Source organism: Lutra lutra, chromosome 3 (genome assembly GCF_902655055.1).
Source record: "Lutra lutra chromosome 3, mLutLut1.2, whole genome shotgun sequence".
Taxonomy (NCBI): domain Eukaryota; kingdom Metazoa; phylum Chordata; class Mammalia; order Carnivora; family Mustelidae; genus Lutra; species Lutra lutra.
In genome coordinates, this window is record NC_062280.1 from 97,000,270 (window position 1) to 97,017,521 (window position 17,252).

The 17,252-nt window shown below is 36.6% G+C and overlaps 1 protein-coding gene across 2 annotated transcripts in view; it reads right to left on the reverse strand.

Moving 5' to 3' along the window:
* Window positions 1-17,252, reverse strand: part of RAB3GAP1 (RAB3 GTPase activating protein catalytic subunit 1) — a 116,546-nt gene that overhangs the window by 91,925 nt on the left and 7,369 nt on the right. The gene's annotated exons all lie outside the window — the stretch shown is intronic.

The following is a 17,252-nucleotide window of genomic DNA, read 5'->3' on the forward strand; positions in this document are numbered from 1 at the left end:
CTGAAGGCAGATGCTTAACAACTGAGCCACCCAGGCGCCCTGTTGCATTTCTATATACCAATAATGAAGCAGCAGAAAAAGAAATTAAGAAAACAATCCCATTTTCAAGTGCACCAAAAACAGTAAGACACCTAGGAAGAAACTTAACCAAAGAGGTGAAAGACATGTACTCTAAAACTATATATAAAACACTGATGAAAAAAAATGAAGATGATACAAAGAAATGAGAAAACATTCTATGTTCATGGATCAGAATAATAAATATTGTTAAAATGTCTACACTACCCAAAGCAATCTACTCATTTAATGCAATCCTTATCAAAATACCAACAGCATTCTTCACAGAACTAGAACAAATAATCCTAAAATTTGTATGGAACCACAAAAGACCCCAACTAGTCAAAGCAAACTATCTTTTTTAAAAAAAGATTTATTTATTTATCTTAGAGAGAGAATGTGTACAAGCAAGCAAGGGAGGGGGCAAGGCAGACAATCTCAAGTGGACTCCCCACTGAGTACAGAGCCCAACATGGAGCTCAACCCCACAACCCTGAGATCATGACCTGAGCCAAAATCAAGAGTCAGAAGCTTAACTGACTGAGCCAACCAGGAGCCCCCGGCCAAAGCAATTTTGAAAAAGAAAAACAAAGCTGGAAACATCACGATTCCAGATTTCATGTTATGTTACAAAGCTGTAATGATCAAAATAGTATGGTACTAGCACAAAAATATACACATAAATCAACATAATTGAATAGAAAACTCAGAAATTAACCCACAACTGTATGGCCAATTAATCTTCAACAAAGCAGGAAAGAATACCCAATAATAAAAGATTATCTCTTCAACAAATATGTTTGGAAAAGTAGATAGCAACATGTAGATGAATGAAACTGGACCACTTTCTTACACCATATACAAAAATAACTTTAAAATGGATTAAAGACCTAAAGTGAGACCTAAAACCATTAAATTCCTAGAAGAGAACACAAGCAGTACTTCTCTGCAACTTGGCCATAGCAACTTTTTTCTAGATATGTCTGCTCAGGCAAAGGAGACAAAAACAAAAACAAAACTACTGGGATTACATCAAAATAAAAAACTTCTGCACAATGAAGGAAACAGTCAACAAAACTAAAAGGCAACAAACTGTATGGAAAAGATATTTGCAAATGACATACCCCATCAAGGGTTAGTATCCAAAATACATAAAGAACAGATACAACTCAACACCCAAAACACAAATAACCCAATTAAAACTGGGCAGACATGAACAGTCAATTCTCCAAAAAGACATCCAGATGGCCAAAAGACACAAGAAAAGATGCTCAGCATTGCTCATTACCAGAGAAATGCAAATCAAAACCACAGTGAGATACTATCTCACATCTATCAGAATAGCTAATGTCAAAAACACAAGAAAATAATGTTGACAAGGATGTGGATGAAAAGGATCCCTCTTGCACTGTCAGTGGGAATGCAAACTGGTGCAGCCATTGGGGAAAACAGTATGGAGTTTCCTCAGAAAGTTAAAAACAGATCTACCCTATGATCCAGTCATCAAACTACTAGTTTACCCCAAAAATAAAAAAACACTAATTCATGGGGATACATGCACCCTTATGTTTATATAGCAACATTACTTACAATATATATTGCATATATATATAAAAGCAGATATAAAAGCAGCTCAAATGCATCCATCAATACCTGAATGAAGAAAAATAAGTGACGTACTCCTCATTAATGAAACAGACTCTTAATTATAGAGAAGAAACTGATGGTTACCAAAGGAGAGAACCTTGCAGGAATGGCTCAAAGAGGTGATGGGGATTAAGGAGTGCACTTGTGATGAGCATCAGGTGATATAGGGAATTGTTGAATCACTCTAAGTGTATACCTAAAACTAATTTAACACTGTATGTTAACTAACTGGATTTAAAATAAAACTTCAGAAAAGTTTAAGAAAATGAGCTTCACTAAAATAAAAACTTATGCTTATCAAAAGACAAGAAGAAAATGACTGAGGAAGCCATGACTGAAGGAAAGATTCAAAATACATGTATTTGACAAAGGACTCACAACCAGAGTATGAGGATAATTTTAAAAACAAAACAATCTCAGGGGCACCTGGGTGGCTCAGTGGGTTAAGCCTCTGCCTTCAGCCCGGGTCATGATCTCGGGGTCCTGGGATCCAGCCCGGCATTGGGCTCTCTGCTCAGTGGGGAACCTGCTTCCCCCTCTCTCTCTGCCTCCCTCTCTGCCTACTTGTGATCTCTCTCTCTATCAAATAAATAAATAAAATCTTAAAAAAAAAATAAACAATCTCATTTAAGAAAAAAAAAAGGAGCAAAAGACTAAAACACTTAGCAGAAGAAGATATAAATGACCAATGAGGGTGCCTGGGTGGCTTGGGTCAGTTAAGTGTCTGCCTTTGGCTCAGGTCATGATCCTAGAATCCTGGGATCAAGTCCCACATCCAGCTCCCTGCTCAGCAGGGAGTATGCGTCTCCCTCTGCCTCTCCCCTGCTCATGATCCCTCTCTCTCTCGTTCTCTCTCTCTCAAATAAATAAGTAAAATATTTTAAAATTTTTAAAAATGACCAATGAGGGGTGCCTGGGTGGCTCAGTGGGTTAAAGCCTCTGCCTTCGGCTCAGGTCATGATCCCAGGGTCCTGGGATCGAGCCCCACATTGGGCTCTCTGCTCAGCGGGAAGCCTGCTTCCTCCTCTCTCTCTCTGCCTGCCTCTCTGCCTAACTGTGATCTCTGTCTGCCAAATAAAAAAATAAAATCTAAAAAACAAATGACCAATGAACACAGTTAACTATGATGAATTAGTGGATACTACCACATATTAGTAGTCATCATGAAATCCAAATTTAAAAACCACATTGAGATACCACCTCAGACCCAATGGAATGACTAAAAACAGAAATCTGGCGATCCCACCTGTCAGAAAGAATGGAATAACAAATCTCATACATTGCTAAAAACATAAAATGGCACAACCAGTTTAGAAAAATGGTTTGGCAGTTTCTTTTTTTTTCTTGAGATTTTGTTTATTTATTTGATGGAGAGAGAAAGAGAGCACACATGGGGGAGCCAAAGGGAGACAGAGACAGGCTCCCAAGCAGGGAGCCTGATGCCAGGGAGCCGACGTGGGGCTTGATCCCAGACTGTGGGATCATAACCTGAGCCAAAGGCAGACACTTAACCAACTGAGGCACCCAGGCGCCCCACTTATCATTTTTTTATATATTTATTTCTCCCCTAGATTGTAAAAAGCAAAGACTATATTCTATTCTGCTTTACATCCCAGAACTCAACAGTACCTACACATTTAATAATTATCTTAGGAATTATCTTTTTTAATATTTATGATAACCCCCATATGTCCCAAAGATGCTAGGAAATATATAATACATTTTAAATAAGTGAAAATATTTAAATATACTTACAAATATTTATGGATGTATTAGAAAAATGTAATATATTTGGATAATATATACATTGTGATCTACTCTATCTGAAAAGTATACTCTCTGACTTGAACTGACATATGTACATCAGATCCTCCTGCTGTGCTTATTTGGAAATTTATTTTCTCATTGCATGGGTTAAACAGATGAGTAAACTCAGTGCCTTTCTGTATTAAGAGATTTTCTCTAACACCTAAACACAAGTCATCTTTAGGATTTACTTGTTACCAAAATCTAATTTCATCTTAAATGGCCTATGATGTAAAATATAATCCTCCATTTAAGAAATATAAATTTAGGGGCGCCTGGGTGGCTCAGTGGGTTAAAGCCTCTGCCTTAGGCTCAGGTCATGGTCCCAGGGTCCTGGGATCAAGCCCCACATTGAGCTCTCTGCTCAGCAGGGAGCCTGCTTCCCCCTCTCTCTCTGCCTGCCTCTCTGCCTACTTGGGATCTGTCAAACAAATAAAATCTTAAAAAAAAAAAAAAAAGAAGAAGAAGAAGAAAAAAAAGAAATATAAATTTAGGGTGCCTGGGTGGCTCAGTGGTTTAAAGCCTCTGCCTTCGGCTCAGGTCATGATCCCAGCTGGGGTCCTGGGATGGAGACCGCATCCGGTTCTCTGCTCAGCAGGGAGCCTGCTTCCCTTCCTCTCTCTCCCTGCCTCTCTGCCTACTTGTAATCTGTCTGCCAAATAAATAAATAAAATCTTTAAAAAAAAAAAAAAAGAAAAGAAAGGAAACATAAATTTAAAAATTGATTAGCAAACTAAAAACTGTTTCTTCTACTGCCAAATGCAACACATTATCGAAAGGGAGAAAAATATAGTAAAGCATTAAAAAAAACTGAATTTTTTTACATTTCTTTTTTGAGGAGGATATAGCGATGGTTCTCAACCTGATTAGACTTTAAAATCACTGAAGAAGCTTAAAAAATGTACTGATAAATAGGTTCTACAACAGACCAATTAAAACAAAATCTCTGAGGTTATAGCCAAAACACTAGAATTTTTCAAAAGTTCCTCAAGTGATTCCAGTGTGCAGCCAGGGTAGACAACCACCTGGTATGGAGCTAAAATTAGTTTTCATCCATGGGAGTAAAAAATCCTTTTCACCACAGACAGTATTAAAATATAAGCATTAAAAAATCATCTGTAGAGGGGCGCCTGGGTGGCTCAGTGGGTTGGGCCGCTGCCTTCGGCTCGGGTCATGATCTCAGGGTCCTGGGATAGAGTCCCACATCGGGCTCTCTGCTCAGCGGGAAGCCTGCTTCCCTCTCTCTCTCTCTGCCTGCCTCTCCGTCTACTTGTGATCTCTCTCTGTCAAATAAATAAATAAAATCTTTAAAAAAAAAATCATCTGTAGACAACTGAATATCCACATGCAAAAAAATGAAATGGGATCCTTTCCTTAACTCAAAATGGATCACAGATCTAAATGTAGGAGCAAAAACTATAGATACCATCAAGAAAGTTCAAAGATAACCCCCAATGATAAATGTTACAACATGAAAAACAGGGGAAAGTATTCACAAAGTATACAGCTAAGGGACTTATATCCAAAATGTATAAGCAACTCTCATACTGAATAATAAAAAGACAACCCAATTTAAGAATGGGCAAAGGATCTGAATAGACATTTCCCTAAAGAGATATGCAAATGGTGAATAAGAACATGAAAAAATATTTAATATCAACAGCCATTAGGCAAATGCAAATCAAAATGAGATATCACTTCACATCCACTAAGATGGCTATAATCAAAAAGGTATCAAGTGTTGATGAGGATGTGGAGAGATCAGGACAAATACATTTTTGATAAAAATGTAAAATGATGGGGCGCCTGGGTGGCTCAGTGGGTTAAGCCTCTGCCTTCAGCTCAGGTCATGATTCCAGGGTCTTGGGATCGAGCCCTGCATCGGGCTCTCTGCTCAGCGGGGAGACTGCTTCCCCCTCTCTCTCTGCCTGCCTCTCTGCCTATTTGTGATCTCTCTGTCAAATAAATAAATTAAATCTTTAAAAAAAAATATAAAATGAAGTAGCCACTTTGGAAAACAGCCAGGCAGTTCCTCAAAAGCTTAAAAATAAAGTTACCAGGGCGCCTGGGTGGCTCAGTGGGTTAAGCCGCTGCCTTCGGCTCAGGTCATGATCTCAGGGTCCTGGGATCGAGGCCCGCATCGGGCTCTCTGCTCGGCGGGGAGCCTGCTTCCCTCTCTCTCTCTCTCTCTCTCTGCCTGCCTCTCCATCTACTTGTGATCTCTCTCTGTCAAATAAATAAATAAAATCTTTAAAAAAAAAAATAAAAAAAAATAAAGTTACCATATGAACTAACAATTATGCTCAAAAGAAATGAAAATATACATTCACGCAAAAAACATATACATGAAGGGTCAGCTTTACTTGTACTAGCCAAGAATTAGAAGCAATGTAAATGTCAATCAACTGATAAATGTATAAATAAAATATGGTGCATCCTTACAATGAAATAGTACATAGCAATAAAAAGAAATGAAAGACTAATAAATGCTACAATATAGGGCAATCTTGAAAACTTTATGCTAAGCAAAAAAGGCTACATATTGTATGATTCCGTTTATACAAAATGCTCAAAACAGACAATTCTACAGAGACAAACAGTAAGTTAGTTATTGCCTCAGGAGAGGAGAGAACAGTAAGTGACTGCTAACAGGTATAGGGTATCTTTTGGGAGTAATGGAACTCTTCTAAAATTGTGTAATAGTTGTACAGCTCGATCAATATACTAAAAACCATTGAATTATACACCTTAAACTGGTTAACTGTATGGTATATAAATTTTATCTCAATAAAAAATTTAGACTGAGAAGATTTTCCTTTAATCACAACATCTTACAACTATCTACTCTGCCTGAAAAACATTCCACAGTTTCAAATCTGAATGCACAAGAATCTTCTTTAAAAATAAAGAGGGAGCACATGGGAGGCTCAGTCGGTTAAACAGCCGGCTCTTAATTTCCACTTAGGTCACAATCTTGGGGGTCCTGTGTTGGAAGCCTGCACCTAGCTCCAGGCTTGGCGGTGGGGGTGGGGAGAGGGGTCTGCCTGGGGATTCTCTCTCCCTCTCCATCTGCCCCTCCCCCTGCTCACACTCACACATGCACAAGATCTCTCTCTCTCTCAAATAAATAAATCTTTAAAAAATAAAAATAAATAAAAATAAAGATTTTTAAAAATAAAACTCAGTGAACATTTCATCCATTTATGGAATAAAACATACCAAGTGTTTCTCTAGTCACAAGTGACTCAAGTGCTTTTCAAGTAGTTTTCCTAAAACAAAACAAATATGCTAGCATGCTGGGCGAAGTAGCATACAAATAAACACCTAGTACAATAGTCACCGCTCACCCGCAGTTTTGCTTTCAACAGTTTCAGATAACCACAGTAAACGTCGGTCCAGAAGTGGACGATCCTCCTCCTGACATATCGTCAGAAAATCCGTAGTAGACTAACACTGTATCACGGTGCCTATGTCATTCATTTCACTGCATCTCATCATACAGGTGTTTTATCATCTCACATCATCACAAGGAGAAAAAAATAGGTGAGTACAGTACAGTAAGACAGACATATTGTTATAATTATGTTTTATTATCAGTTGTTGTTAATCTCTTACTGTGCCTACTTCATATGTAAACTTTAAGAGAGAGAGGCAAAAATATCTATAGGATTCAGTACTATCCATGGTTTCAGGCATCCAAGGCATTTTTGTAACATGGATAAGAGAGACTATAGAACTCAATTCCAACAGGTATCTGATGATTCCAAACAATAACTAAAAGACAGCAAAAAATGTGAAAAAACATATTTAATCCAGAAAGTAGAAAGCTGACATTGCATTCTCCATGTATTTTGTAAAAATGAGATTTGTTACATTTGAGGAACTTGTTTCTTGTGAAATGGACAGAAGTATGTGACAAGGTTTGCAATAGTAATGAATGTTTCATGGCAAAGTTTCCAGTTCAGTGTATTTATTATACAGTCATGGATACTGGCCGTGACAACTTGAAATTAATAAAAAATTACATCTAATCTCACACAGACACACAAAAACAGTCATCACAGGCAGCCTGGTTGGCCCTCAGCCTGGATTAGGATCATCCCACTAAAAGCAAAGAAGTAGAGAGAGGAATGATATTAATGCTCAATCTGGAAGCTCTTCAACATGGAATTTTGACTTTAGTTCCAGGGGGTTATTAAAAACCCTAACAAAGGGGGCGCCTGGGTGGCTCAGTGGGTTAAGCCGCTGCCTTCGGCTCGGGTCGTGATCTCGGGGTCCTGGGATCAAGTCCCACATCGGGCTCTCTGCTCAGCGGGAAGCCTGCTTCCCTCTCTCTCTCTCTCTCTGCCTGCCTCTCCGTCTACTTGTGATCTCTCTCTGTCAAATAAATAAATAAAATCTTTAAAAAAAAAAAAAAACTAACAAAGGAAATTCCGAAACAAAGGGGAACTTGATATTAGCCCCTCTTGAATCAAAAAAGAGCCACAATTCATCCAGAGAATATTCAACTACCCAAGAACTCTAACATAAGAGATCCTAAAAAACAGGGACACAGCCACCTACAAGTGAATCATAACAAATACAACAGGCTGATCCTCAGGGAAAAGAACTAGCCAGTAGATTTAAGTATGCACAAGACACACTGGTTGGCACAAGTAAGTCTGCTTTACAGGCAACAAGTACTCTATACGGCCACCTCAGGCACTCGGCTCTAATAAAAATTTGGGCTTACCTCCACAGCCAGAACTTAAAACTCTTCTGAGTCAGCGTGGCTTGTAATTTAAGCCTAAGCATTTTATCTCTTGATCTGATCTCTTCATCTGTAGAGATGACCTTCTCATTTGTTTATACATTATTTGTTTGAACAATGGCATAGGCCCTACACCAAACTGAAGTTCAAAATATAATTCATGATGTACACTGAAAATTTTACTTCACACTGAAAGAATGTTGTGCTATAACTCAATGGAAGCAAAAAATCTTTTCAAAATAAACAAAGAATTAGGAAATAATAGAACTAAAAACATCTGAAAACACCTCTAAACTATCTCAGAAGAAACCCGAGTTTTCTCAGCCAGAATACACTACATAAAACTTCATTTCTCCCCAGGTGGATGCTAAATGTTTAACTTCTAGGAGCTCTGAGGAATCAATGGATCAATTTTATTGTAAAAAAGTGTTAAGTAATTCTATGTATTTATATTCTACTCTGCTTAAGCAACTACCATTTTAAAGCCTCTGGTGCATACTTCTGAGAGAGATGCAGCAGCAAAAGCACCAGCAGCAGTAGCTGCTAACTGAGATGGCACAGTGTCACGTGGGGTTATGGTAAGCAATAGAACTAGATTTCCAACACAAACAGTATAGAGCCCAGACTCTCCATCACTCAGCTATCTCTTTAAAGATACCTCCTGACATTTTCTATTATTAATAAAAAAACTTTAATACAACAAAGAACTCAAAAAACTTTCAATTTGAAAGAATAGGAAACATGATAAAATGCTAATTTTTTCCTTCTGTATAATATTCAGAAAAGTTACATACACTATGGTTATTATTAAAGGAAAAACAAAGATGGAGGGGAAAAAAGACTATAAACATTATCTTAAATAATCCTATTCCTAAAAACATTATAGGCAGCTCAATGTTAATTTCATTTTAATTTACTGCATTTCTTTTTTTTAAGATTTTATTTATGTATTTCATAGAGAGATAGAGAAAGAGCTCAAGTAAGCAGAGCGGCAGGCAGAGGGGGAGAGAGAAGCAGGCTCTCTGCTGAGCAGGGAGCCCGATATGGGGCTCAACCCCATGACCTTCGAATCATGACCTGAGCAGCCACTTAACCAACTGAGCCACCTAGGCGCCCCTAATTTTCTGCATTCCTAAGACACTATTCTCATCACCGATCCTCAACTGTCTAATTTCCAAAAACTTTGTCTTTGTAAGTCTCTAATCCATAACACATTTAAATGTTCTGAAAGAATGCAAATAAAGGAATCTAAATTGTTTATAATGTTTCTGTCAGTCTCAAGTTTGATATATTGTTATAACTTAGTTTGGGAAGTTTCTCACAAAGAGAAAATGTGTAATTCAAATTTATTTTACATTTGCTATATGAACTTTAACTACTGAAGTGTCATTCCAATCTACTAAGTGGGTATGAAAAATGTGAACTCATTTCAGTACTATTATAGTCATTATTCTTCTTTTAATATTCTCAAGTAATGATTCTTCTTCCATACATTTTTAGTGAGGTAGGAGTCAATCACTGACTGAACAGTTCAATTACCAGCTCATGCTATACCCAAATTTAACATCTCACAATAAGTACTTACAATTTTTGCTGGCTACATAGAATCATAAAATTACAAGGCTAAAAAGGATTTAAAAGATCATTTCTTTCAATCCCCTGCCTTCAAGCAAGATCACACTCATACCACCAAGACTTTTAACCAAGACTTTTAACTATTTTATAAAGCCCAGACACTAAAATTCCAAAATATGCTTTAGAAACTTTTTCTAATACTTCCTCTACCTAAGTTTACATTTACTTAAATCTCTAAACCAAAAAAGGCAGAGTAAAATAAAAACATCAAGGGTGTTAAAGCCAAGTATGACCTAGGTGTAATCCTATTTAAACCAACTAAAGGCAGAAAGACCTTGAGAAAATTACTACAAGAATCCAAAGTCTTATTTCTTGTCCACAAAATGGGATAACACTTAACCATTAAAATCTGCCTAAGAATTAGGATTAAGTAAATTAATAGACACAATCCCTATTATATTGCATGGCACCCTAACTCATGCTCAAGTAACTGCCATTTCCACCTCTCTTAAAATCATTTCCCAGCACCTCAGAGTCTGTTATGGTAAAGGAGCTTAGTCAGATTAACTATCCTTCAGATAAAAATTATAAAATCTGTACAAAAACAATTCAATTTTTCAAGGCTCTGAAGAGTGACCAAATGGAAGCAGAAACCAGGTGTCCATGAAAAAAATAAATTTTATCTGATAAGATTTGCGTGTTTCTATTTTTTGTCTAAAATAGCAGTTCTCGAACTTTTTTGCCTCAGGACTCCTTTGAACTTTACTCTTAAAAATTACTGAGGGGGCGCCTGGGTGGCTCACTGGGATAAAGCCTCTGGCTCTGGCTCAGGTCATGATCCCAGGGTCCTGGGATGGAGCCCCACATCCGCCCTGCACTGAGCCCTGCATTGAGCTCTCTGCTCAGCAGGGAGCCTGCTTCCTCCTCTCCCTCTGCCTGCCTCTCTGCCTACTTGTGATCTCTGCCTGTCAAATAAATAAAATCTTTTTAAAAATTTTAAAAATGTTAAAAAAAATTACTGAGGAACCCATATTAGAAATTAAAAAGGAAAAAATTATAAATTTTTAAATTCATTTAAAAATTATAATGAACTTATTACATGTTAATGTTCTACCACTATTTTCCAGAACAAACAAAAATATGAAGGGGGGGGTGGCACTGTTTCACATTTTGTAAATCTCTTTAATATATAATTTAAAAAGACATTTGGATTCTCGTTATCTGTACCTTCATTCAATCTTTGCAATCCATTGTTCTGACTGAAGTCTATGAAGAAAACTGGCCTCAAATATATAATGTAGTTAGAAAAGGCAGGGCCTTCTCAACCCATGAAGGGGTCTCTGAGAACAGGAGTCCTCAGGCCCCACACCTTAAGAACTGCTGATCTAAGGGCACTCTATCCTGCGCACAACTCAGAGTTGCAGAATAATGGAGCTCTACTGGATTCAGGCAACAGAGGACAAACTTCAAAAATCACAGGAAAGTTCTAAAGTTAAGACATAAATTCTGGAAGGGAAGAAACCAATGGGGGTAAAAGCCCTGAAATTTGTATATAAACTCTGCCCCAAATTTTTGTTATCTATTACACCAGGCACAAACAGTGGAAACTCTACAGTACAGTGACAAAGAAACTAAAAAGAAAAGATTTCAGGGGTGCCTGGGTGGCTCAGTCAGTTAAGCATCCTTGACTCTTGATTTCAGTTCAGGTGTTGATCTCAGGGTCATGGGTTTGGGCCTGAGCCAAGCACTGAGTCCACTTAACAGAAAAAAGAAATACTTAAGTGCTGTCACCAATGAGAGAGAGGAGGTTTAGCGCAGTCAAATGAACTGCCTGCAAAAAAAAAAAATTACTCTTCGGAGGAACACAACAGAATCTACATTTCATTCAAAATTCAAGCATATAATTAAGAAATTACTGGATACCCACATGCACAAGACAAACAAAACAAAACTAAACAGGAAAATGTGACCTATACTCAAAAGAATATAGTCAATAAAAACCAACCCCAAGAAGGCCTAGATATAGCAATTGACTTTAAACTAGCTATAATAAATACGCTCAAGGACTAAACGGAAATATTTTCAAAAAGAATTTAATAGAAATGAGGAACCTCAGAGAATTGGAAATTATGTAAATAAAGAACCAAATTATGTAAAGACCTAAAAAGCACAGTAACTAAATTGAGAAATATATCAAATGGGCTTAACAGTAAATCAGAGACAGCAGAAGAAAGAGTAAATGAACTAAAAAATAAACCAAGAGAAATTAAGAGAAAGAGAGGAAAAAAATGAGGACAGCAGAACCTGAGAGACCTATGGAAAAGTATTAAGAGTTCAAATAAAACTTATGTCACAGATAAAGAATAGAGAATGCGGCAGAAAAGTATTTGAAGAAATAATAGCCGAAACGTCCCTAGTTTGGTGAAAAACAAAAATTTATATATCCTATATTAACAAATCTAAGCCAGAAAAATGACAAGTAAATATAGCTAAACCATAACAGTTAAATGGCTTAAAAAGAAAACTGAAGGAAAAAAGCTTAAAGCCAGCCAGTGAGAAAAGCACCAAAATAGAAAAAAATATATGAATGACACCTAACCTGTAATCAGAAACTATTGAGAGAAGAAAAAAATAGGACTACATCTTTAAAGAACTGGACTGAATGAACAAATGAATGAATAAATAATAAGTAAACATCAACCCAGAATTCTTCAGCAAAATTATCCTTCAGAAAAAATGCAAAATAAAGGTATCTTCAAGTAAACAAAACAGAATTTGCACACAGCCAAGAATACAGCAATTTCTCAAAAAATTTTAAAAATTATCATATGACCCATTGATTCCACCTCTGGGTATATATCCAAAAGAAATGAAAGCAGAGACATGAACAGATATTTATACAACCACATTCACAGCAGCAGCATTCATAATATAATTCATAATAGCCAAAAAGTAGGTATGTTATTCATATTATTCATAATAGCCAAAAAGTAGAAACAACCCAAGTGTCCACCAACAGATTAACGAATGGATTAACAAAATGTGGTATACACATACAATGGAATATAATTCTAACATAAGAAAAAAATTCTGACACTTTCTACAACATGGCTGAACTTGAAGTCATTATGCTTAGTGAAACAAGCCAGATACAAAAGGATAAATACTCTATGATCCCACTTATATGTGATACCTAGACTACTGAAATCCATAGAAACAGAAATAGAATAGTGGTGGGCGCCTAGATGGTTCAGCCGATGACACCTATGAAGAACCTGTGACATCCTTAATGTTGAAGCACTGAACATCTCCTCGCTTACAACTGGAAGAAGGCAAGAATGTCTGCTCTCAACAGCTCTCAAAATGTTACTAAAAGTGCTGGTTAGGGGTGCCTGGCTGGCTCAGTCGGTGTCTCTTGATCTCAGCGTCATGAATTTAAGCCCATGTTTGGTACAGAGTTTACTTAAAGAAACAAACAAAAAAGACCACCCTGATGACACTGTGCATAACTGTGCATAACTGACAGGGGTCACTAGCTGTTTTAGTGGGGAAAAAAAAAAAAAAGTCCTGGTTAGTGCAGTAACAATAAGAAATAAAAAGGACAAAAACTGAAAACGAAGTAAAACTGTCCCTATTTGCAGGGAGCATGATTATGAATGTAGAAAATGCAAAGAATTAACAATAAGATCATGATTCTTTACTTTAGCCAAGTCTGAAGATACAAAGTCAACATATAATCTATAAACACAGAAAACAAACTAATGGTTGCCAGAGGGAAGGTGGATGAGGGGATGGGCAAAATGGGTGAAGGGGAGACACAGGTTGCCAGATATGGAATAAAAGGCACAGCATAACGAACACAGTCAATGAAGCTGAAATAGGCTGTATGGTGACAGATAAAAACTACACGTGAGCATAGTATAATGTATAAACTCACTGAATCACTATGGTGTACACATAAAATGAATATAACACTGTGTGTCAACTATACTCAAATAAAAAGAACTTTTTAAAAGTCAACATACAAAATTCTATTGTACGTCTGTGTTCTAGCAATAAACAAATGAAAAACGATACTAAAAAAACAATTCCATTACAACCACATACAACATAAATACTTAATAATAAATTTAACAAAAGATATTCCAGACCTCCACCAAAAACTTTAAAGCACTGCTAAGAAAAATTAAGGACTTAAACAAATGGAGAGATGTGGAATCTTCATGACTGTAAGCTTCAAGACTGTCTAAATGTCACTTCTCTCCCAAAGTATCCTATAAATTGAACACAAACCAAATCAGTTCCAGTAAAATCATAATCCTTTCTATAGAAACTGAGAACCTCACTCTAAAATTCATAATAGAAACATAAAGGATCTAGAATAGACAAAACAATCTTCGGAAAACAACAAAACCTAAAGACTTTACATTAACCTCAGGACTTAGTATAAAGCTATTCGTTAATTCTCAACTGAGGGCAACTTTGCCTCTCAGAGGACATGTGGTAATGTCTAGATACATTTTTGGTTGTCATCACTGGGGCAGTGTTATTGGCATCTAGTAGTTAGAGGCTAGGGATACTACCAAATAATCTATACTGCGTGAGGCAGACCCATAACAATCTGGCCCCAAATTTTAATAATGCCAAGGCTGGGAAACCCTAAACTCCAGTAGTCAAGACAATATGGTACTGACACAGTATAGTCAAACAGATTTAACGAAACAGAATACAGATTCCAGGGGCACCTGGGTGGCTCAGTGGGTTAAGCCGCTGCCTTCGGCTCAGGTCATGATCTCAGAGTACTGGGATAGAGCCCCACATCGGGCTCTCTGCTCAGCAGGGAGCCTGCTTCCTCCTCTCTCTGCCTACCTCTCTGCCTGCTTGTGATCTCTCTGTCAAATAAATAAATAAAATCTTTAAAAAAAAAAAAAAAAAAAAAGAATACAGATTCCAGAAGGTAATCCCCTACATCAACTGCCTAAAAAATGTAACGGAGTAAAGTGTTTTCAACAGAGGGTTCTAGAATAGGATACCTATATATAAACACTGAAACGTGATTCCACACTTCAAACCATATACAAATATTAGTTCAAGATGGATCACAGACCTAAAGGCTGAAATGATAAAGCATGTCGAAGAAAACATAAAAAGAATATATTCACGACTTATAATACTACTATCTGAAAAGACTGAAAAGCAGAATACATAAAAGAACTAAAATACTCCTAAAACTCAAACCAATCTAAAACACGGCAAAAAAATTTGAATAGACAGTCCACAAAGACAAACAAATGGCTAATAATAAGTACATTAAAAGTGGCCAATATTAATAACAGAAATACAAAATGAAAACTAGAATGAAAAATACAAATAATTCCACAAACTACATACCCAATTGACCAAAATTTTTAAGACTGAAAACAAGCAACTGGTGAGAAGGCAGAGCCACCCAAACTCTCATGTATGTATTGCTGATAGGTGTATAAAATGGTACAAAAAGCTTTAGCAGTTCCTTAAAGTTAAACATATACCTATCTTATGATCCAGTAATTTCACTCCTAGGTATTTATCTTAGAGAAATAAAAACATACGTCTCCAAAGGGCTCATACAAGAATGTTCTGCTTTATTCATAGCCAGTTTGTCTGTCAACAAGTGAAACAAACTGCAGTATATTCATACAACAGAGTACTACTTTGCAAGAAAAACAGTGATTCTTGCAGGCACAAAGAAGCCAAGCACAAAGAGTATATACTGTATGATGCCATATACATGAAATTCAAGATCCAGGCAAAAGTAATCTACAGTTTAAAAGAAAAAAATGAGAACAGCAGACACCTGGGGAACATGAGTAAGGAGCACTGGGATTAACTGGAAAGGGTTGCTAGGGACCTTTCTGGGGTGAGAGCAATGTTCAATATCATGAATGAGGAGTGCTGTTACACTGCTATAAACATTTGTCAAAATTAAGCAGTTTTGTGCATTACAGTATATGTAAATTTTATTTTAAAAAACTATTTTAAAAAAATCTAGTGGGAGGTGGAGAGTTGATAGAGGTACTACTGAAACAAAAAAATAGCAGAACATTGTTAAAACAGAGTGATGGGTACATGGGGGTTAATCATACTATACTGTCTACAAATGTTTGACATTTTTCATAAAGGGGTTTTTTTTTTTTTTAATTCCTCTTAACTCTCCCCCTTCAGTGGAGGAAGAGAATTGGTAATCACTATCCTTCACATCAATTAAAATCTCTTCAGTCACTATCTAAACTTTCTTTTATAATCTCAATAATCCCTGTCCTTTACATTTTCTTTAATCTTATTCATCATAATTAACAGCTCACCTTGCTATCAATCTATTCATGTTTTCCCTAACTGACTTATTTACCACTATCTATAGGGAGAAAAGGGTTGGATAGAGTTAACCTTCCTTTAGCCCTTGCCAGGCAGTATGCTATGTACTCTGAATACATTACCCAATTTATACCCTAAAATTGAATTTAGCATCTAAATTTTAATCTTATTTATTTATTACTTCTCTCCCTCATCAGAATTTGTGTTCAGTGGCAACATGGATCTCATCTTGTTCATTATTTCTTCAGATATGGCACACAGCAGATATTCAGTAAATATGATAAATAATATCACAGCTCACAAATACTCAGTTTGGCTCTTTTTGGTGTTGCAAATCATTCCCCATTCCAGTTACAGCTACCTTTTTTTGCCCTTAATTTTACTATCATATATCAATTGTTGTTATGTACTTGTTTCAAGTGGAATAGAATGATCTATGTTTGCAAACTTACATTTTCTCTTTATTCGAAAATGTAATCATAAAAATATTTTAATAAATCAATTTATATTTCAGCATATCTTTAAATGATTTTTTAATGATGTGTGACTTCTTTTTTTTTTTTTTTTTTAGAGATCTTATTCACTTATTCGACAGAGAGAGATCACAAGTAGACAGAGAGGCAGGCAGAGAGACGGAGGGAAGCAGGCTCTCTGCCGAGCAGAGAGCCCAATGTGGGACTCGATCCCAGGACCCTGAGATCATGACCCGAGCCGAAGGCAGCGGCTTAAACCACTGAGCCACCCAGGCGCCCTGATGTGTGACTTCTATATGCAGTGCTACTTCTTCTGCTCATATTCATATGAATAAAGAAGAAAATCCTAATGCTTTGATAATCTCAAATTCTGTTAACATCACCATAAAGCTCAAAAAATCCTCGCAAATATTGAGAGTTCCTTACAGAGGGATGAACTGCAGTTAACAATAGACTTATAGTAAAAACGATCAATTTTACTTTAAAAAAATTATCTAACAAAACAAAGCATCTACATAAGCCTAAAATCAAATCATTAGTTCCCCTTAGTGCAAAACAGAAAATAAGTTTGTTCTCAGAGTACATTCTTT